This window comes from Euprymna scolopes, chromosome 7 (assembly GCF_053919585.1).
Source record: "Euprymna scolopes isolate OS-2025 chromosome 7, ASM5391958v1, whole genome shotgun sequence".
NCBI classification, from domain to species: domain Eukaryota; kingdom Metazoa; phylum Mollusca; class Cephalopoda; order Sepiida; family Sepiolidae; genus Euprymna; species Euprymna scolopes.
Genome location: NC_136488.1, coordinates 154,472,892 through 154,496,790, shown reverse-complemented (window position 1 = coordinate 154,496,790; position 23,899 = coordinate 154,472,892). Strand labels below are relative to the sequence as shown.

At 33.1% G+C, this 23,899-nt stretch overlaps 1 protein-coding gene across 2 annotated transcripts in view; it reads right to left on the bottom strand.

The window, feature by feature from the left end:
• Window positions 1–23,899, bottom strand: part of LOC145280075 (dyslexia-associated protein KIAA0319-like protein) — a 572,614-nt gene that overhangs the window by 415,010 nt on the left and 133,705 nt on the right. The window contains exon 1 of one of the 2 annotated variants that reach the window (XM_080131772.1): window positions 4,427–4,494. The exons of the other annotated variant lie outside the window; for it this stretch is intronic. The gene's annotated coding sequence lies outside the window, so the exon portion shown is untranslated. Of the gene's footprint in view, window positions 1–4,426; window positions 4,495–23,899 lie in introns of those variants that run through there. 2 annotated transcript variants of the gene reach the window in all.

Genomic DNA, 23,899 nt, shown 5'->3' with positions numbered 1-23,899 from the left:
GTCCTCATTTTCTTAGTTATGTTCATAACGTCTTGAGAGTTTTACTATCTGGTCTTCTTCAAAGGTCTTATAACAGTAACCTTCCAAAAATTTGGAACCGAACTCTTTATTTCACCCACTTTTTTCACCATTGTTTCTTAAATGAAACACAATTTTTGAAATAGTTATTTTATTCCAAATTCGAGTTTTATCACATATCTGCATTAAACTCGGCCCACCTCCCCCGAATTCATACATATTGCTTTCACAAAAACTGAAAACATTATGTAGTCTCCAAGCTACAGCAACCTTATATTTAAAAAAAAAATAAATCGGTAAGTAAATTCTCTGGTTGGCAGGATAAGATTAATCCTCTTTTAGTTAACTTAGTCTATTATGTTTTTTTTGTTTTTGTTTTTGTTTTTTTTTTAGTTTTTTCAATGAGGATTGAACTTACAAGACAGAATTCACTCAATATCTCTTAACTAATACCTTTATCCATTGGTCTATGTAACTATTGTAAATGTCAAAAATGATGAGAGAAAATTATCCTACACCATTATTCATACAAATAAAATAAATAAAATGTCTAAATCAGTACAGTTTAAAGATTGTTGAACATTCAGGACTAAAACCGGGTGGACAAGTCAGACAGACAGAAGATTATTTGTACCAAAAATGCTTGGATTACAGAAAGAATTGTGAATTTTGTTTATGATTCCATAAGTAGTTAGAAATTTAGGGAGGGGGGGGTCACCTCGTGTGAAAAGGTTTACTGACATGTGAGAATTTAAACAAAAGGCAAATTGAGAAAATTTTATTGTGGAAAAAAAAGGATGAGATTCTTTTGGTACCTCTTCACTGATTCTTTCTCATAGAAGAGAAATTGCTAGCCTCTCTCGTTATTTTTGTGACAGGTGCTCGACTGAGCTTCACTATGATTCCCTCAGTAAATCATTCGTAGCAAACACACGACTAGCTACAACAATTACCAGCAATTTCCCTTATTCTCTATCTGGAATTTTACTTAGATTTAAGCAGACTTTTTTTTCCTAGAACTACTTATCTATACCATGGAGCTGCTTCCCGGTTTACTATAACATGGTAGTAAGCAAGTCCAACATGAATTAATTTATCAAATTTCCATTACAGTATTCATTAACCCTATCCTTAAGTGGCGTCAAGGCCTTGATGAGCTGTGACTATATGATGTAATAAAAAAAGCAAAAAAAAGCGTGATATGCCTACTACTACAGTCACTAAAGAAAAAGAGAAAGTCAGACAGACACACAGAGCTGGAAACAAGGGATAAAAAGGAGGAGGAAAAATAAGTAAATGTGTTGGAGAGAATGAGAGGAGGGAGTAAAAAGGAAAGTTGAAGAGAAAAGAGTACTGTGTTATAAAGTATATATTTTAATGTTTTACAGTTCTCCTATATTAACATTTTCTTTGCTTTCAAATATGTGGCACTTTTTTTCTTTTGTCCAAATCAAAAAAAAGTAATCCCAAGTGTTTGGTTAGCACGAGGTGAACATCAGAATTCCTTTTCAAGTAAATAAACATTTTTCACATTCTTAGTAACAACAGCTAAGTTTTAGAGTTTACTCAAAGCTACAAAGTTCAATCTATCTATATAATTATAAAACTCAAATGACCTTGTAACGGGTGTTGTAACCCAGCATTCGCTTTATATCTTCTGGTTGCATACACAAACAAATAATCAATGTGACAATAAAACGTATTGTTTTACTGTGTACGTTTTCAGCGTCCCAATCGTTTGTTCTTTTTTTTTCACATTTAAATTATCCAAATAAAATTGTTAATACTTTCTGCATTTTTTTTTTTTTTTTTACATCTTTCATTTCCGCATTACGTTTAAGTTATTTTAACGCAATTAAATCTACTTTAACCCATTGACAACCATAAGAGCATTTTACAACGGCGCTTTACCCACTGCCTTCATTTTTTTTATAAATTTCTTCTCCATTTTTTAATACACCTTTCTTAAAAAAAAAAGTTCATACATTTTCTTCTACACTACCAACCTAAATAAATAACCCTGGAAATATATTTTTTTATATGTGTTACAAATAAATAATCAACGCAACAATAAAACATTGCTTTACTGTGTACGTTTTCAGCGTCCAAATTGTTTTTGTTTTTTTTCACATTTAAATTAAAAGATATATCAAAATTTGAATTTAACTATAATAAGTATTATGGTATCTGTTCAGTGCACATTTACCTATAAGTATTGGCAAACCACTTCTAATTCAATAGGTGTAAGTTTTTTTTTCTTTAAAAAATAAACAATTATAAACAGAACGAATCGTAGAAATCCATATTCTTTTTTCATTTTAATATACTTTCATAGAAATGTTTCTGTTATGTCACAAAAAACAATTTTCTTTACGTCACAAGTGTCACGCTCATACATTAATTTCATAGCTAATATAACATACTGACCAAACGGGTCACGAGTAGTCTAGTACTTAACTAAAGATGATCATCCCATAAGAAAACCAAAACAAACTAATATATTTTAGGTATTTAGATTTTTTTGATTTGAAAAGGTTAATTAGAATTTTTATTTTTTGCAAACAAAGTATATAAAACTGAAGTGTGTGTATATATATGATGATTGCAACATCTTGTCAGACAAGTGCCACTCCCTCAGACACTTAAAGTCCATAAGCCCAAGTGCCTGAGGGAGTATCTATACACAGATGATGTTACAGAGTCTTAGCTTTGTACGACAGCTAAGTCTCTCTCTCGGTTCAAAATGTTGAGATCCAGCAACAAGCAAGAGCAAGATAGCCAGCAACAAATCAAACTGCAGACCAGCTTAATGCGGGTACTGGTCTCCCGCTTTATGGTTTTTTAAATCAGAGATTTGCTTCTCCTAGAAAGGTTGCCTTCACTACGGCTAACTAGAGCAGGCAATCAATCGATTTGATTAAAAAAAAGGGACGATTTCACTAATTTCAATGACAATAAAAGTATGGGAGGGTGGAATATTTGTGGATTCTCATTTGATCCCAGAAAACGTTGGATCTCCCTCCTAGTAGATTACTAAAATCAGAATTAAGGATTCATTACCAAATTCATGTCAAGTGGTATGGTATGTTGGATTTGCTATTCGCTTTCTCGCTCCCCCTCAAAGGGCACGTTTTTTTTATTAACTTTTGTATGATGTGATTGAAACACAAATCCAGTCATTATTATAGAGTGGATGGTCTTTGACGAATCTTAACAATTACTGAAACCACAATTAACCTATAAATAAACTAGTGATAGGACGATTGCAATATTTTTCCTAATTCTGATACAATCCCCAATTCCGTACCAAATTCCCGATTCCGATTCTTTATAAATCTCTAAATATTTAACTATTGAGTAGTTATTTTTTCAGATTACTGTAAAAACATATTTAATGTGCAGATGTTTTCTCAGACATGAAAATGCACTTGCAAGCGATATTATATAGATTTTAGTTTTACTGGTAGTTTAATATCAATAAATATTTATTTTATCATTAATACCAAAAGTAGATTTTGTTTGAAACAAGATCAAATAAAAAAAGACAATTTAGCTTCGGAAAATATGCACAAATTTTTCCGATTCTGATACACCAAAACGTTCGGATTTTTCTGATTTTCGATTAATTGTCCCAACACTAAAATAAGCTATAGAGTAATTTTCTTTCTCAAATCAAGAAATACGTTTGATTTGGTTTGTTTTGCAAACTATTATAAACATTTTTCTAATCGTTTCATTGGATACTGGAAACAAACGCAAGCTCGGATTAGATTGTCTGAATCAGAAAAAAAGGAGTTTGCAAAGGCAGTTATAGATAACAAATAAGAGAAACTAAATTTTTTTTTTCTACTTGATATATCTTTCTTTACAAGTTAACTCTTAATACGCCTAGTATATTCCCTTCTGGTTGTAAAATACAGGGTTACATCTCAAATCCCTGCCTCAATTAACTCTTTAATAAAATTCATTATATTATCCTCTCTCCAATCCAACCATATTTGCTGCAAATAAACTGCAATCTATACCCGCCTCAAATAACCATAAAATAAACGATAGATCACTCTGTGGTCCTTTTGCTAACGAAAAGGATTTTGACCCTCGCACATTTGGATTCCATGCTCAACTTTTAGCCAAAGAACACATCGGATGGTTTGTCTGTTCAATGGTAACACAGATGTGTCAAGGAAAACTCAGCAAGAATAGAAACCTTGCCGAGATCAAAAGGGGCAAAAGCTTTCTTAATCTCTATTCCCAATACGAATACGAACTGTAAAAGTGTAGCTCATCAATTCAAGTGAAGAACTCTGCTCTGCCGAGGCGTCAAAGTTACAAGGATAACTGACTTAGTGATAAAGTTATTTTAGATTTTAGAAAATAGTAAAAAAAAAAAAAAAAAAAAAAAAATTACCTGTTCAAATTAGTTTGTGAACTGGAGGCAAAAAAAAAAAAAAAAAGAGAATCCAACAATATTCTTACCTGCAAGAAGAAAAAGAAAAGGAAATTAATACAATAAGGAACGGTGATAATTAGTATCGATTATATATATAATACACAAAGTGAATGCATGTACAAATTAATAAATGATGGAATCTGAAATTATGTCAACGATTTTGCATCAAGGTATTTCCAAAAAGGCATTACTCTATTACGCCATACTCTTAAGAACAAGAGAAAGACAGCAAATTCTATATTATTCTGGTATTTTCAAATACCATATGTGGACCCTCCCTAAAAAAAAAAAAAAAAAAAAAAAAAAAAAATTAATGAAAAAAAATTTCACAAAACTAAAACATTTTTTATTCTCATTCAAAAAGGCCTAAGTATATATCTTTTCTGAATACAGAAAATATAGCCTGCTACAATAACGGTCAACTTCAAAGAAAATCATGAAAACATCAAAATTAAATTGATAGATGCTTTATGTTGAAAAATTTTTTACTTATCCTAAATCTTTGGATTTAAACATGCAAAACAGATTTAAATGCGTAGCTATATTTGCTTTATTTCGTAAAATCCCAACATAAAAATAAGCATAATCCTTAATAATGGTATTAACTACTATTTGCCACTAAGTACAAAATGATAGCTGATGTTTATTAGGTCATCCGTGTTACATAATTCGTGTACAAACAACTTATAACCTTGATCAAATTAATTGGATTAATAACTTTTTATAAACAATAACACCAGAGATACAAAATAATTGTTTGCTTTCTAAATTTTTATTTATTTCATAATTCAAATGTTTTGTTTTTAAACTTCAAAAAATTGAATTATCTTTTAGCACATTTAAGCCATTGTCTCATAAAATTGAATTTAAAAGTGCCTCATAGCGGTTTTCTTTTCTTAATAAAAACAGATGCATTTTTCTTTTTTTTTTTTTCATTTTTACCTCCATAAAAAAAAACAACTGGAGCATAGATAATGAAATTTTTACTATTCTCCCTCGGGTCATATGCACTTAAGGAAATAAGGTCAACATTTCTAGAATATTATATAACAGGAGGAAAATATAAATAAAAGGTGAAACCATTAAAAAAAAACAAAAAAAAAAAAACAAAAGACAATATGAAATACAATTCATTGCTTTGCAACTTCAAACCTTTTAAACCTGTGAAGTTCAGAATATAACTTATTTTTTTGTTTTTTTGCGGACTATTACCCTTCTTCATAGTTGTTGTTTCACCACGTTTGGGTCAACATCCTCTGGCTTTTTTCATTAGTCCGGAAAAAAAAAAATTTGCTCATCTCAAATGATTCCAATAAAAAAATATATAATAACTCGTTTCATTTCATGCATCAGAGGATGTAAAAGTTTTTGCCGGTTTGTAGAAAATCAGTTAAATTAGCCGAAACGTAAAATAACAAAAAGATTAGTTTTCTTATATTGTCCTTTAGTCCTCACATTACATAAAGAGGAAAAAATGCTGTTTTCTGGGTCAGAATCTATCCCTCTATCAGGTTGGTGCAAAAGTTTTTGCTGGTTTGTAGAAGAGACATTTTAAACCATTGTATTTTTTGCATATTATTAATACTTGAAGATATCGCCATCATTCATAACTTTTCAGACTATTAAAGCATAATTTATAGTTTTCTGCAATAGTCGATCTTTTTTTGTTTTTTAAGGCAACATAAATGGAGTCATCTTCCATCATGATAATGCTCATCCTCACACAGTACCACTGATCAAAGATCGCCAGGAAAATTTGGTTTGGAAATCTTGCCCCATCCAGCATATTCTCCCGACCCCAGATGACCATCTATTTTAAGCATTACAAAACCATTTAGATGACCTTCAGTTAATATCACGAGGAGATTGAACAATTCATATTTCGCATCAAAACCCAAAATATTTTACACTATTTACTATCTTTACATCATCAACGCTCTGATCCCCATCTGGCATCAATCAAAATGAATGACTCGTCTTGGGGAGGCTCCATATTTTGACAAACTGAGGTCTGACTTTTACTCCTGATCTGAGATGGAACACATACATCAAATCCGTTGCCAGAGTTGCTGGGAAAATGGTGGTATCGTTCTACTGCTCCAATAGATATCTTACTACTGATGTAATTAACCCTTATCCTCGAGTGGCTCCCAGGCCTTGATAAGTGGTGACAGATGTAAAAAAAAAAAAAAAAAAAAAAAAAGTGAAGCATTTATAAGCTTGTTGACAGGTGGAATCAAGTTATAGAGAGAAAAGGTTATTATTGTGAATAAAGATGTTCAAAACAGTTTTGTTTTGTGCCCCCCCCCCCGGAGACGAATTTTGGCAAAAAACTTTTGCACCAATCTAATAATAGTCGTTGAAAAAAAAAAAAAAAAAAAAATTAATATTCCATCAACTCTGTTAGCATTGTGGTGACGTACAGATGACCGGATGTTCACTCTGCATCGGCTAAATAAAAAGGTGTATAAAATGTGTTTTATGCGCATATGGATCAACATACAACATCCGGTAAAAATAATAAATATAAAATGGTTGTATTTTTGATCTAATTAAATGTTTCTCCCCAGATGAAATTTAAACTTATGATTTTGTTGGTAGATTTTAAGGCTATATATAAAAGACTCGGGAATACAGGAATTAAGAAGGCAGTCTTTCCGAAACTTCAGTTACTTAGAGACTTTGAACTGGTGCATACTAGTTGAGGATCCAGTCTTAATCAGTTTGACAAAGTGGGCCATTTTGGTGGCCTTGTATCTGTTGGGCTGAGATATTCGTCCTGAATAGTTCTAGGATTTCTTCCCTCTTTGGAACAGGGTAAATTTATTGCTTACTGCCTAAGGTGCCCTAACTGAGGAATGACTGTAGCTGTCCAGGCAATTTTTAAAAGCTAGTGCTCTTCCTTTGCGGGCACAGACTTGACTTTTCCTACCTTACAGACTTGTGCCACATTCTCCTGCAGTTGGAAGGCAATAAATACTAGCAGGCATTTGGCAGCTATGATGCCAGGTATCATAGCTTTGTCTGGCAATCCTAATTCTACCTTTTCATGTTCTTGCAAAGGATCACTGTCATTACTGTCCTTTTCATAGCAAGTGCTCGACTGAACTTCAATCTTTGGTCCCTCTTGTAAAACCTTCTCATGAAACACTCGTCTACCTACAACCACTGTTAATAATTAATTGCCCTGTACCTAAAACAAAATAAAATTTCTAGAAAACAGTTCCTCCTCCTGGAACAAACCTATGGAACACAATACTGCAGATCTGCTTCCCAGCTAAATATAACATGTTCATTTTCAAGTTTTTTTTTTTTTTTTTTTACAGTGATCACCACTTATCAAGGCCCGGAAGCCACTCAGGGATAAGGGTTATTGCAAGTACATTAAGTTAGTGAGGAGATTTGCTGAAGTGTTTACTTAAGGGGGCGGTTCATTAGGAATTTGTTAACATTGGACTTGAAGACATCCAAGTTGTAGTCCGGAGGGAAGCTGGCAGACGGAACAGAGTTCCACAGGTGTGCAATGTAAACAAGTTGTTATTGAGCTGCCCTCTTTAATAATAAAATCCTACCAATTTCCACCATTAATGATCATTGTGTTGTCGCTGATACTCATTAACTTTTATCCTCGAATGGCCTTTAGGCTTTAATAAATAGTAACTTTGTAAAAAAATAATGTTGAGTAGCCCGAAGTAACAATTTCTGTATCATGACTTTTTGCCAGTCAATTAAGTTTAGCTTTCTTCCTCACAGATTTGAATATTCAAACCAAAAGTGATCTGATTTGGTCTAATTTTTGACAAGCCCAGTAAAGTGTGAGACTACACTCATTTCAGGATTATGGATATTTACCTGTCCATTCAACACTTACGCACGCATACATACATGATTGCAACGTCTTGTCAGACGAGTGCCACTCCTTCAGACATGAGCCCAAAAATGATTTCCATCGCCACAAGACCATTTTTATAGACAAATGCCTGAGGGAGTATCTATACACAGCTGTTGTACAAAGCTAAAACTCTGTAACATCATCTAAGTCTCTCTCTTGGTTCAAAATGTTGAGATCCAGCAACAAGCAAGAGCAAGATAGCCAGCAATAAGTTGAACTGCAGACCAGCTTAATGCGGGTACTGGTCTCCCGCTTTATGTTTTTTTAAATCAGAGATTTGCTTCTCCTAGAAAGGTTGCCTTCACCACGGCTCACAGGAGCCCTCTCCACCCCAACACATACATACACGCAAACACCCGGTGTTAGTTGGCCGTTGACCCCGAAAAGGGTTCATTCGTCCTTTGGAAGGTCTTGTTTTTAATCCTTCAGGGAGACTAGCCACTCTCCTCACCAAACAAGTCTGGTGAGGGAAGCAGTTTAGTCGCCACACACACACACACACACACACATTTAGATTTACACTCCCTAACAATAAGCACAACCAAAATACATGAACTCTCACCTTCAATAATTTTTTTTTATAGACATGTACAACACCTCATTTTTTTATAGACATGTACAACACCTCATTTTTTTATAGACATGTACAACACCTCATTTTTTTATCGACATGTACAACACCTCATTTTTTTATCGACATGTACAACACCTCATTTTTTTATAGACATGTACAACACCTCATTTTTTTATAGACATGTACAACACCTCATTTTTTTATAGACATGTACAACACCTCATTTTTTTATAGACATGTACAACACCTCATTTTTTTATAGACATGTACAACACCTCATTTTTTTATAGACATGTACAACACCTCATTTGTGCCTTACACATAATTTTGTTTTAATGTCAAACATGCTCCATCTTTTCCTTTCACCATACACTATTTTCTTTGGCCTTCTGAAGATTATTTCCATCTTAGGGCCTTTCTCCAACCTCTAAATACAATTTTCGCTTTTTAAAAATTTTTATCATTGATTAATATCTTAAACGAAAAATAATTTGTTGATAAAATATATTTTTTAATTTGACTAAACTAAGTGTAAATGGAAGGGTTCTAGTTATACTAATGTTGAGAAAGCTATAGAATTTTAAAATGATTTTAAAATTCTAATCTGAACATAGGATTCGTCCTTCAAAAACAGCAAACACATACGTTTAAAGAAATTATCTGAAAATCTAATCAATAACATCCTTGGAAAAAAAAAAAAAAAAAAAAAAAAAAACTAATAAAAGTTTTCAAGCCGCACCCATCTAAAACTTTAAGATATATTTTAAATTAAACTTCTATGCATAAAGCTATTATAATTATTAAAAAATTATAGAATAAAATTAAAAACGAATGAGAACACGAGTAATTATTAAAACAGGCTCTTAACAGATTTTATGCAAATTATAACCTATAAAATGTAACCAGAAAATGTACTCGGTGTTGCCCATTATTAACCGTAACGTTAAATTCCTGAAAACAGAAAGAAATCTCTGGAAACAGTTGACAAACAGATAAGAATCCAATGAACCCCCAAGTACCATTTTTTTTTAATTTTGACCCATTAGCAGCTCCCCTTCTTTTTTTTCAGATGAAAACAGATTAAAAAGTTTTCCACATGTCTAAATACCCTATATACCAAATTTCAAGTCTGTAGATAAAAAATTCGTTGAGTATAATGTATGTTGAGAAGTGTCCTCACACACACACACACACACTTTTCTAAATATATAGACTAGTGTACACCTGCAGTCAAAAATAACACCAAAAGATATGCTTTACGTTATGCTTGCTCGTCATTTATCTGAATACTAGCAGGTGTTGCCGGGTCATAAAATATCATGTGGTTTCTGAATTTTTGAGATGAGGATTGGTTATTTGTATTATCATTCATCGGGCTACTGTTCTCATCTTGTGATTTTTCACAACGTTTTGGTTGATGTAACCTCCGACCTTCTTCAGGCGTATCTTGTCGAAATCGGAAATGTTTCTATTGAACTCAGGAATTTCGACGGAATTTCAAGCAGAAATTTACTTCACGGGGGGTAGCGCATTCTTGTTCTGTACTCTGACCACTGCACCATGGACCTGTGACGCAGTGGTTAGAGTACTTGGAAAAATCAATTGTAAAAGTGATAATCTCCTGAAGGTTGAAAGTTCAATCCTCAGTGTGAGCAATTAAAAAAATACATTTGCGTATTTGGGACCTCTATCCAGTCATGGTTGACAAAACAAGAGCACACTACCCCCGTGAAGCAAATATAGGGTTCTGCTTGAAATTCCATCCAAATTCCCAAGTTCAACAAGATACACCTGAAGAAGGTCGGAGGTTACATCGACTGAAACGTTATGAAAATCACTCAAAATGAGAAAAGTAGTCTGATGAATAATAATACAAATGAAAATATATTTTCATTTATTCAGATTTCATGTTTGTTAATCTGGAGACAATGCTCTATTGATTATTATATTGTACCCAATATATAGTAGTGATTTCAAAAGTAAAAATATATGACTTGGATGCCATCAGCTAGAATTGAAACCAAAACATTTAGCTCTCCAGCAGTATTCACTATCATGACGTAAGGACAGATGGATATCAAAACTTTAAAAATTAACAGTTTAAAAAGTATAAATGCCCACTTCTTACTTAGCGTAATGCAAGCTTCTTGTTTGCAAAAAATAAAACAAATGAAGCAGTTTAAATGTGGGGATTAATATTTATATAAAGACATTGTAACTATCATTTACAAGTGCCAATCCTCTAGCTCAGCGAGTAGAGCTTCTATCTAGCAACTAGATGATTGTAGGTTCGATTCCTGGCTTTGAATGGGTGCTGATCTAGACACACTGAAGAGCTGTGATACAACAAAATTATCAATATATAGTTTATACTTGTTCTTTGAGCAGTGTTGTCAATTTTCATCTTAGCATATTTTTTATTCACAAAAATTTACATTTTTCTTTGTAATAATTGTAAAGTGGTAGAAGCTATTTAGTATCCGCATGAAAGTAAGTAACTACAATGAATGTATTTACATATTTTACATTGGCAAAAAGAACAAAAAAGACTAGAAATTATGTTTTAAGCCAACATTATTTACTTTGAACTAATGCCAAACACTCTTTATGCCTACTTTCTTTTGTCAAGGAAATATTTATGTAATCTTTTCATTAATTCAAGTATTAATTTATTTATATAACACGTACCTAGTTATAAAAAACACCATTTTTACTTATGGAAGCTAAGTACATTAACATAGTAAAAACTACCGTCTTAATATATGTATTCTGCCTATTCCTTTTATTATCAATAACGGGTTTCTATTTGCATACAAACAAGTTATAAAGCGACCATAACTTTAATCCTGTATAGATAGATGTACAAATAAATACACGGTGTTTATTATAGAGCGAAAGATAATCATTTGAGAAAGAAAATTTAAGACCTTGTCTGATTCCTTCATACTTGCCAATGAACGTGAGTAATAAGGAGTTAGATGAGCTTTCTTTGATGCAATGACTGTTAAACAAAATCCTGGACACGTTAATATACAATAGTTATTACTTTAGGATGGGAATACATACATGTGCACAACATATAGTACACAACTACTATACTGCAACGTTTAACTAGTTTAACACAGTGGATGTGTGCTGGGCCCATAACCTCTTGAGTGTAAAGCCATTCTTGTAATAGAAAAATGTAGTTGCCCAAAGTAAAACAATAAAAAGGTAGCATCAATCCAGTCAGAAGCTTTTCTAGGTAAAGAATTAATCCAGCCAGAATCAGCAGAACGTCATATTTTTTTTGGTGTTAAGACAGAAAGCTATAACTGAAGAATTCAAAGAGATTTAGTATATTTTATAAAGTGATTCTGGCATTTGATCGATTCATTCTTATCAGCCCTGGTTATAAGCATAATTGCCCAAATCTTTGTTGCAATATTTTTGCCATTCTCTAAGAATATGACCACAATCTCCATGCAATTAGAATACGGGCTTTATTTGAGGGTCCAGACATATGAACGAACAAGAATTGTCCACCATTCACAAAGCCGACACAATATAACTGTTTTATCATTGATAGGATGTAATGCTTTCACTCAAAGCAGACTGCACAGATATTCTGATCAGAGTCAGACGTACTGATCCATACAAAAAACAAAAAAATTCCACCATTTTTTACTGGTAATATTCTGGTAGATATGTGAACGGAACTTTTAATTATAATGGCATTGACCTAGTTATCGACAGAAATTCTGATGCATGAACATCCAACAAAAGCGAGCAAAAATTATAAACAAAATTCCTGCGTGATAATTTTTTTTTTTCAAATAAGCATATTTTATTTTTAATGCCATTTACATTACTCACATGCTTCGAAACATTTTTCCTTTCTTTTGGCAATGACCATTTTCACATTTTATTTTTCATCTTCTACAAGTTCATTTATTTGTAATTGGTAACCTTCTGAGGATTTAGGATTCAACTAGTTATTTAATTCAGTGGGGAGGGGAATGTATTTCTTTATGGAAATCGCTCCAGACAAGGCATGAAGCCACTTGATGTAAGGAGCTAACAAGAACGTAAAATGATTATCACAAGGACAGAAGATGCCTATTGGCATTAGTCTTGAAAAGACTAAGACTACGAGTAAAACAGTAGGCAAGAGAGATCCAAAAACCTGCAGTTCTTGGAAAGAAGCTACTGGAATAGGAAGCTGTATTACAATGAGGTATTAAAATGGCGAATTGATGAAGACCACGAGACCAACAAGTCAAATAAACTGGAACAAAGGAAGCAGGGAATAGATCGGCCAATTCTAAAAATCATGTGCCATAATAGTATTTATAAAAAAGACCGAGACTATCGACATCAGTTCTGGGAGAGAGGTTCTAGAGAAAAAAATGTCTGTCCATTTGAGGATTCTTGATGAGGTGCAAAGATTCACCAGCTTCAATATGGCAACGGTACTTCATACATGGTTTTGAATTCGGTGCCGTTTAGATGTCTTGCATCATTCAATTGTTTTTTTTTTTATTAAGTTCCTATACCAGGTATTGAACTCGAAATATCTCTTAAGTAATGCAATCTACACCCGTGGATTAATTAAAGGGTCCAGTTTGAAACTTCCAAAAATGTCACGGATTACAACAAAACGAACCTAAAGAAAGTTGAAGCGTGATGCATTTCGATTATTCAGACTCTTGTTCTTATTTTGAATGTTATTCTTATCTCAAAAATTACAAACATGGTCAAAAAGTTCGGAAAATGACAATTACAACAAGAAAAAGAGTTTGAAGCACCTCCATTCTATAATCCCCATCTCCATGCTTGTTGTTTCACCACGTTTCGGCAAACTATTCCTCTGGTGGTGAGCCATGATGGGATAGGAATGCTAAATCTTAACTGTATCCTCAGTAATTACTGCCTTCCATAGCAGCTGTTGTCTCACCACGTTTTGGCCAACTAGGTGAGCATTGTCTCAAGGTAGCGGTTTTAATCCTACCCAAAGCAGGTCAGAGGATTAGTTGGCCAAAAACGTTGTGAGACAACAACTATGGAAGGCAGTAATTACTGATATAGTTAAGAAACTCAGCATTTCTATCCTGTCATGATTAACCACCTGAAGAAGGCCAGAGGAATAATTGGTTGAAATATGGTGAAACAACTATGAAGATGAAGATAATAGTCTGCAAATAAATAAATTAGGTTGGTGCAAAAATAATATCGTTTTTGACGTATATATATATATATATATATATATATATATACATACATACATACATACACGTCAAAAACGATATTATTTTTGCATGTCGTTTTTTATCAGATATATATATATATATATATATATATCTGATAAAAAACGACATTTTTTTTGCACCAACTCAATATAAATTACTCATCTCAAAGGATTCCAATAATAAAAAAAAAGATAAAAACAAGAACTTTAATCATATATTATCTACGTCATCCCACTTTTTTTTAATTGAACAGTACCAGTCATACAGTCCCAAGAAAATGACTAGAACAAGCAGACGTTATTAGCATCCCTCTAAACAAAAGTTCACAATATTTCTCATGGAACGTTAAATAAGGATCAACGTTTTATATCATCTAAAATGCAAGTATCAGTTTCATCATTAAATCGATCAGTCTCATCAAAAACAAAAGAAAATACACAGACCTAAACAAAGTGGAAATTAATAACGTGATCAATCTACAGTTACCACAATCATGTCATCCATTTTCTTAAAGCTTGTGATTTGATGTATATTGACTACTGTTCTCATCTTGGTTGTCCTTTTCACAACGTTTTGAGCCAATGTAACCAACCTCCAACTTTGTTCAGATACATCTTGTTGAACTCTGAATCTATACACAATTTTGAACCAACCCCCTTTTTAATCCACTCCAGCTAGATTGTTGTGGCTGATGGAACGAGAACAGAGTAGGTTTTCAGTAATTTTCTTTCCATTTTATTCAAAGTTATATCGCATGCAGTGAGGATTGCACCTTAAACTTCTCTAGGACTCAAACTTGATACTCAATGCATTTACACATTGCACAACAGACTCAACTTGTGATCTTATGTTGAACATGTTATCTAGTAATTTATTTGATTCAATTTCTGAAAACATGTTAATTATATTCATCTTGTATTTTAGATAGCGTTCTTCTATTCTGGTCTATCCACACACAATATAATAGATATATATGTACAACTTGAATGCCTACTAGACACTATCCTCGAGTGTCTAAGGGCCTTCTATACAGAGGTTTGTAAGGAATGACATGAGAATACTTTGTTCTACAATTAAACCTTGACTAAATATTCAAAATGAATTCCGTACTGGAATCCAGTAAGATCAAAGGATCACAAAAAAGATATACTATAACATACTTAAATGGTCAATTGGGGAAAGGAAAATTATGTTCTCAATTTCTTTACTAACTCAGTGTTTGAGATGTAAAAGAGAACTTTACTGGAAAATTTGAATATCTATGTGTCTTATAGTGATCAAGTAGCCTCAGGAAGGGGGCCCATTTGATTTCTGAGAATTTCGAATGAAGTAAACAAAAAATGCAGATTAAAAATTAAAAAAAAAACAAAAAAACCAGAAAATACATTCGGCATATAATCTGCTAGAGTTGAAAAAAAAAAAACAAAAAAAAACAATGGCTGTGGAATCGGTAAACGCTCGACTCTGGCTCTGCAATCAAAAAAATGTCCTACTATGGCATAAGAAATCTTCCCCTAATCAGAATTTACTTTATATTATTTCGATTTTAAAGAGATCTGTTAAATTTAAAGAACCCTGAAAAATTTGTTAAGTGAACGCCATTATTAAACGAGTAGTTTTTAAAAAAATTGTTTAAAACATCACTTGATAAAAAACAAAAATATTGAATTTTTTTAAGTTAAATACATTCATCTTGCATTTTAGATAGCTTTCTTCTATTCTTGTACATTTTCACATACGTTTTTTACATTATGCATCAATTTTTTTTTAGCTGAGAGTTTGCCAATTTCCGACTCCATCATACAACCTTATGCAAAATACAGTGGGCTTAAATTGGCTGAGGATAGTTTTCGTTAGCAAATAATAAAGGTAATTTGTATCTCACATTTAGTTGCCAAGTGTTTGCATAAAAAGGAATAAAAAAAGATTTTGCCAAAGATAAATTGTGCAGAGTGAAACCGTAGTGATAAAAAAAAAAAAAATAGTGCCCAATGATTTGTAAAAGGGAGAAAAAAAAATCCTTTTTTTAATCTGGTAGACAATATCTAAACAGAGGATGGAGACCATGCTACTGCGATGATGTCACAATAGACAATATTTCTGAAAAAAGATGATGTAATTGAAGGGAGCAACACATTAACTTAATGGACAACTTGGATCATTGGCGGATTACAGAACAAAATACAAAAAACAGAAATAGCAGCTTTGTTATGTAGATTGTCAAGAATGGGATGGAGCAATTGCGCTGTTTACTCATGTTTTCTGGTAAAACCTATTTTAGGAGAATTATTTTAACTATTATTCTCATTGGCTGTTATGGTCACATTTCGACCGGTATAACCTTCGACCTTCTCCAGATGCATTTTTTTAAACTTGGGAATTGAACAGGAATCTTTATGTTGAACTCTGGAACCTGGATCGAATTTCAAGCTCAACACAGTAATACTAAATGATACCTCATGTTTCAATCTAATTGGTGATTCTTTAGTGTTTGGTAATCATATTCGAATATTCCAAAACAGGATTGTGGCCAGCCAATCATAACACTGTAAAAGTTGTTAGAGTAGCCTCTCTAGAGATAGACCTTAGTTTGCTAATGTATTATGAGTGAAAGATAATTGTTCTCATTTCATTTGCCAGGATTCCTACAAGCAATAACTAAAAATAGTATTAATTAATACTTCTACCCTGTCATGGCTGATGTAACGAGAACAAACTACTCTTGTGGATTAAATAAAGGATTTGGTTCGAATTTTCTTACTGCTTTCCACGTTTGGAAAAGATGCATTTGGAGGTCGGAGGTAACATCTGTTGAAATATTATGCAAATAAGACGAAGAATAATAGTCGCGATAATTCAAATTATCCATTCTCATCTAAAAAAAATTCTGGAACTATTTTTGTTTATCAGTTTTTTTTAATCTGAAAGCATTATGGTAATAAAAAAAAAAAAAAAAAAAAAAAAATATTATTATTATTATTATTATTATTATTACTATTATTATTATTATTATTATTATTATTAGAACGCTTCAGGAATCAGAACAAGTATAAGAATTAAGAACCAAACTTTCCAACAGAATTATTCCAACTCCAGTGAGAATTTTCCATTGAAAGATTCGACAATGTATCAATCAATGTAGATTTTGTTTGTATAACAAAATCGCATGACATCGGCCATCATGTTGCATCTGATAATCAAAAAGCAAAGTTCAATCTGATTTTATTCTTGGAAATTCTACAAAAATTCGGATTCTTATAGACTCTCCAAGAATAAAATCAAATTGAACTTTGGAGCATCGCATGCAAACATGGCGGCTGGTGTTATGCGACTGTCATACAAGCAATTTGATTTGTACATTGTGAAATCTTTTCAATACGGAATTCTGACTGGAATTGGAGTAATTCTATTGAAATGTCTGGTGATTTAATGTTGAAATAACAAAGCTACATAGCAATAAAAAGTTTCAAATTATTGGGGGGGGGATCTTTCGCTCTTCTCCCAATTTATAATTTCACAAAACAGTGATTTGTTGAAGCAGCATCAAACTGAAACGTTCAAATCAATTGAAAAAATATACCTCAAAAACTAAATTTAATTTCTATCTAATTAAAATACCACAGAAATAAGTCAATTATGTTTAAAAAATATTACCTGCATTTGAAGCATTGCATATATTTTAGAAATTAAGAATTACGTATATAAATAAATACATTTAGAAAGCCAAAACACATTTTTTTTTTAAATTACATTTTCACCCCAAAAATGGCACAGTGCCACTTTGATGTAGAGAGCTACTACCAGGGACATAAGTTGCAGGAATACTATGTAGGGAGTTCAGCAGTAAGGTGTCTGTTCATATTACACTTGAACTTCTGCATGTCAGTACAGTTGGGGAAGCAGGAACCCGGAAGAGAATTCCAAAGTTTAGCAGTTCTGGGGAAGAAACTATTAGAGTAGAAGGCTTTCTTACATCTGGGGATCTCTGTGTAGGGGTGGGACTTTGCTGCTTGTTGGGTTTGTTGGGGGTATTTACATTGGGGGGAAAGGGCACAAGGGCTTGCAGTTTGGAGCATCCACCATCAAAATACTTGTAAAACAGGCAGAGGGATGCAACATTTCGGTGGAATAGAGTTTGAAGTTTAAATGAAAGTTCAGGACCTATCAGGTAAGCAACTCTTTTGAACCCTGTCCAGGAGTGAGAGATTAGTAGCAGATGCACCAGCCCAAATGTGACAAAACTCCATACATGGGCGAATGGTGGCGTTATAGAGATACAGGATACTTTCAGGCATAAGTAACTTTCTAGCATGGTAGAGAGAGCCCACTTTCTTCGCAGCAGCTTTGGTAATGCTCTTGATGTATCTATTCCAACTCCTATTCCCTGTAAACAAAGCCAAGGAGTTTGAAAGAAATACTTTTGGGTAATCTATCTTTAGCCATTGCTAGTTTGGAAGGTTTCTTGTAATTATTGAAGGAAACAAGCTTAGTCTTGGCAGCATTGAATGTGACCATCCATTTTTGTCCTCTTTCCACTACAGATTGGAGGTCTTCCTCTAGTGTTTCGGCCAATGCCTTAGATATGTGTTCATTAGTTTTCGCCTCGTGCATGGTGTCATCAGCAAATATACCAATCTCAGAGAAAATTTTATCAGAGAGGTCATTTATGAATATCAGGAATAATAAAAGTTCAAGGATCATCCTCTGAGGTACTCCCGCATTTATATCATTGTTTAGATGTATGGCTGTTGAGCAACTTGGATTCTCTTATTTAAGGATTTAATTTTGTTAAGTATTCATCCAGTGACACCGTATGATCTGATTTTCCTGAGAAGACCATCATGCCATACCCTGTCAAAAACCTTAGATATATCTAGGGCTACTGCCCTACCCTCCTTTGCTTTGTCCAGTATATAGTATATATGTTCAGAGATTACAGTTAGGATATCTGCCGTAGAACAGGCTTGCCAAAATTCATATTGTTGGTCAGTCAGAAGTTTATCAACTGTAATGTAATGGACTAGAGCTTGGTTAATTATGGACTCAAATATTTGGGCAAAGAAAGGGAAGAGGCTAATGGGGCGATAATTTAATGGGTCAGTTCTTTCACCAGAATTCTTGAAAACTGATATCACAGAAGCAGTTTTCCAGCAGTTAGAAAAGCAAGATTCATTAAAGCATTTATTGTAAAGTTTGGAGACAACTGGGACAATCTCAGTGAAGCATTTTTTAATAGTACAGTCGGGACGAGATCAAGCCCACATACTTTTGAGGTGTCTAGGTTTTTTATGATATCATGTACTTGAGAAGGGTTGATTTTCAGATCATTTAGTGTGGTGTCAGTCTGCAAAAGAAAATCAGGGAGGGAGTGGTTTGCTGGAGGGTAATGTAGAGTTTGAAGCAAAATGACTGGCAATCATGTTAACCTTCTCAGTTGACGTGCAAACAACCTCATTATTCTTGGATAGTGGGGGAATTGTTGATTGCCCATTATTTACGGCACTTTTGTAGATTTTCCAGAAATCACAAGTTCCTAATTTCTGCGCTTCGATGCCTTTTCTACTGGTTTCGGTGTATTCTCTTAGCTGTCACTATTTCTTTCTTACAATTACTTCTAGATTCTATAAACTTTCGTGTGTTTGTACTGAACTTATGGTATAAATCTGCTGTATGCATGCTGCCTTTGAGCAATGGCAACTGCACAAGTAGAAGTAAACCATTGGGGAGAGTGGGGTTTGCTATAGAACATGTGGGAACATGAACTTCAATTGCCGCTTTGAGCCATTCGGTGGTCTCATTTGCTTACTGCTCTGCAAGATATTTCCCCATGGGGCATCTATGATGAGATCCCTGATGGCTTCCCAGTCAGCCTTCTTATAATACCTTGTCGCTTTGGGTCAAACATTTAGGGTGATTTCTACCATTATCACAGCGTGATCAGCATTCCCAAGTGGACTATTGACATTCGTTACACAATCATCGAGAACTGTTGTAAGAAATAGATTTAGAAGTGAGGCTTGTCGATTTTGCTGGTCTGGGAAACATGTCAGAAATGTAACTGTCTGTGATAGATATAGAGAAGCTATGTCTTATGCTACCAGTTTCGTCTGTAAGTAGAGAAACCAAGCCAATTACTTTGGTGGACATTAAATACATGTATTTGCCCACTAGTATCAAGGGAGTGTGCTGTATCTATGCTGTAAGAGTCTTGGTTGATTAGAGTACAGTCCTAGGTCAAGGGAGAGCAGTAGAAAAAATATAAGTAGCTAACACTATGTTGCAGGTTAAGTCTAAAGCACATAAAGGCTGGTCGTCTGATTTTAGTTCTGATTCTCTAGTCAAGGGGGGGGGGGTTTGAATATAGACTCCAAGTCTTTGTTTAATTTAAATATTTCGATGATGTACATCCTTGTCAACGAAAGGCTGTTTGGTCCCCCCCCCCCTCTTTTTTCCTGGTCTGCATGGTGTGATTCTGCAAACAAGAGGGTTAGTCTGTAGGTCTGATAACGGTATGATTTTTAAAAACTAATCAGCAGGGTGTCACGTTAGCTGTGCAAAATGTATTAAAGACATTACCTGCGTTTGAAGCATTGCATATATTATGAAATTAGGAATTACATATATAAATGAATAACTTTAAAAGGCTAAAACAATGCATAAATCTTTTTAAGATATAATCAAATTTATTTGTTTAATTCAGATATTTCAATGATATACATCCTTATCAATGAAAAGCTTTTTTTCTGGTCTGCATGGTGTGATTTTGCGAGCGAGAGTGTTGACAAGGATGTCTATCATCAAATATCTGAATTAAATAAATTTGTTTATATAAAAAAAAAAAAAAAAATTAGTCAATTATTATTACATATTTATACTGACATGGTTACCCAGTATTGCCTGATGACAAAACAAAATAGAGTTAAAACTTGTGTAGCGTCTTTCCTTTAAAAACAAAAAGAATCGCACTAAATGCCCCCTCTTCTAATTCATTCTGCTCCTGTTGACCCCTAAAACAATGAATATTAAAAATAAAATAAAAATGTGCCTATATTTTGCAGGGTTTTTTTTTTAGGCTGTTTACATGTAATCGCCAAAAATAAACTAATTTTTTTCATTTGGTATACTGGCGAGTATATAATTTTTTTTTTTTTTTAAAGTTAGGCCATTCTTTTATATTTTACATGGGCAGTAACGGTACACAGGTCCTACTACTTCTAAATGAAGTCAAATGAAATCATGGGGAAAAAAAGGTAGGGGGTCACTTAATAAAAGCAACCCATCGTATAAGACGCTATTGTAAAATGTTGCTAATGAGCGTGGTAGCAATGAACAAATTCATAATGTGCCTTAAAAAAAAAAAAAAAAAAAAAAAAAAAAAAAAAAATCCTTGTAGACAGAGGTAGCGTTCATTAAAGTATACCATATTGCGGGCAGATAATTACTGTTCATTAAATAATCCCTTCAGCCAAATCTGAAATATTTTTTTTGCTGATACGTTTGTAACTTACATGTTTTTGTAAGACGTCGTTCAATTCTATAATAGTGACACCTCGCAGTGTGATGACCCAACTTACATAGTATTTGCTTGTAATAATAAAAAGTAAAAATGTATTTGATAATGTTGCGATAATAGTTGTTTTAATCGCTAATAGGCATTTTGCTGAGTTTGTGTTATAATGTTGGACTAAAAGTCATTAAAATATAGAGATGAAATGAAAAAGGATATTGTTTACGAACGCTAATTCATTAAATCTTCAAATTAAAATAAATGATACTGAAAAAAAAAAAACAAAAAAACGGGAGAGGGGGTCGCATAAAAATTCACGCGAATTTAATCATTTCAATTGTTAAACATCTATGTAAATAAAATAAAAAAAAAAAAACAAAGCAAATCGAACAATTTTTTTATGAAAATATATTTACTGATATGTTCATTCCAAATTAAAGTTAGCAAAATATATTTAAAATGAAGATATTTTTTAAAAAGTGTAATGTTGAAAAGAAGATGACTTTATTCTGATTTGATAGTTTTATGATAATTACATGCACGTAGTTGTAAAAAAAAAAAAAATGATGGTTCAAACGGACGAATGTTAAAATTCTGCTCAACTAGAACAATTTTTATTTTTATCAGTTCTTGCGGTTTTTAATTTTTGAATCCAGATGAACATTTCTCGGCTCAAAAATGTATTGATCGAAAAAAGCACCATCAGAATTAACACACTTGTCAACGCAAAACAAGTGTATTTATGCCAGTAACTTAAAAATCTCGCGTTCTGCTGAAAGCGTTTTTCATATCACTTAGGTTCTTGGAACATTTCTCATGCAGAAAGTTGTTGAGATGCTTGAAAAAGTGGTAGTCAGTAGGTGAGAGGTCTGGAGAGTATGGCGGATGAAGCAGAGTTTTGTAGCCCAATTCGTTCAACTTCTGCAGAGTTAGTTTAGTAATGTGCAGTTGGGCATTGTTGTCGAGAAGAATTGGGCCTTTTTCGTTGACTAATTCGAATAGTTTCTGATGCATTTTATCCATTTGTTCACAGTACTTCACCACCAAAATGGTTTCGCCAGCATTCAAAAAAAAACTAATGGACGAGACCGGTCGCAGACCACTAAACAGTCACCATAACTGTCTGGCTTTGGGAAGTGTCGTGGAGCTTAGTTAGCATCTAACCACCGAACTGAGTATCGCCAGTTGTCATAAAGAACCCATTTTCATCGCAAGTTGCAACTCTGTTGAGAAACGGGTTGTTCTTTTAAGATGACACTTCATAACATTTCTTTTGGTTGTCGTTCAATTCATGAGGTATCCATTTATCAAGTTTTTGTCTATTCAATCTCTTTTAAGTGGTTGGAAATCGTCGTATATGTTACGTCTAATTCAAAAGCAAGTTCTTGAACAGTTGTGTGGATTGTCAACATCTGATGGCCGACGACTACGTTCATCATCTTCAAGACTCGTCACCGCCATGAAATTTCTTAAACCACCAGTGCTGTGTGTTCAGTCGTAGTTTCTGGACCAAACGCTTCCTTGACATCTTAAGCTGATTCAGCAGTTTTTCGGCCTAATTTGAATGGAAATAAGAAAATTATGCCAATTTGCTTTTTTTCCATTTTGTATTCAACGTTCTGAAAAGACGACAATTGTAATTTAAACGATTAGATAGAGCGAAAAACTCTTTAAAATGATAAATGTATTATAACAGAAAAAATTTTAAATGATAAATGTATTATAACAAAAACTTGTTTGAAATCAAAATTAAAAATTCCGCAAGAACTTTCTTCTCAACCTAATATTTAATTTTTATTTTTTTATTTTAATCCTTATTCAGAATACACCTACTTTGAGGACCTACATTTTTCCATCATTAAGAACCGACATTATATATAACTGCTCTTCGGGGGTAGCGAATGAAAGAAAACATTAAAAATGTAGATTGATTAAAAGTCAAAAACACTTTATATCAACCGACATATTAAACGTTCATTTTATTTTGAAAAAAACAAATGCTGTTTAGCCAAAAGTATGTACTGTAATGCCTTTAATCGTTCGATCAGTAGTATGTGACTTATCTGTATTCTATTATTCTTAGAACGAGAATAATAATGAAGGTGAATGTGAAGAAAGTTCTTTATATGAATGAACATGTTTTATGCATTTGAATATTTAAAAGTAATTTACAAACAATGCTTTCAATAACTCACCAGTTTTTATATAAATTCTCAGCGTTATAATAAAT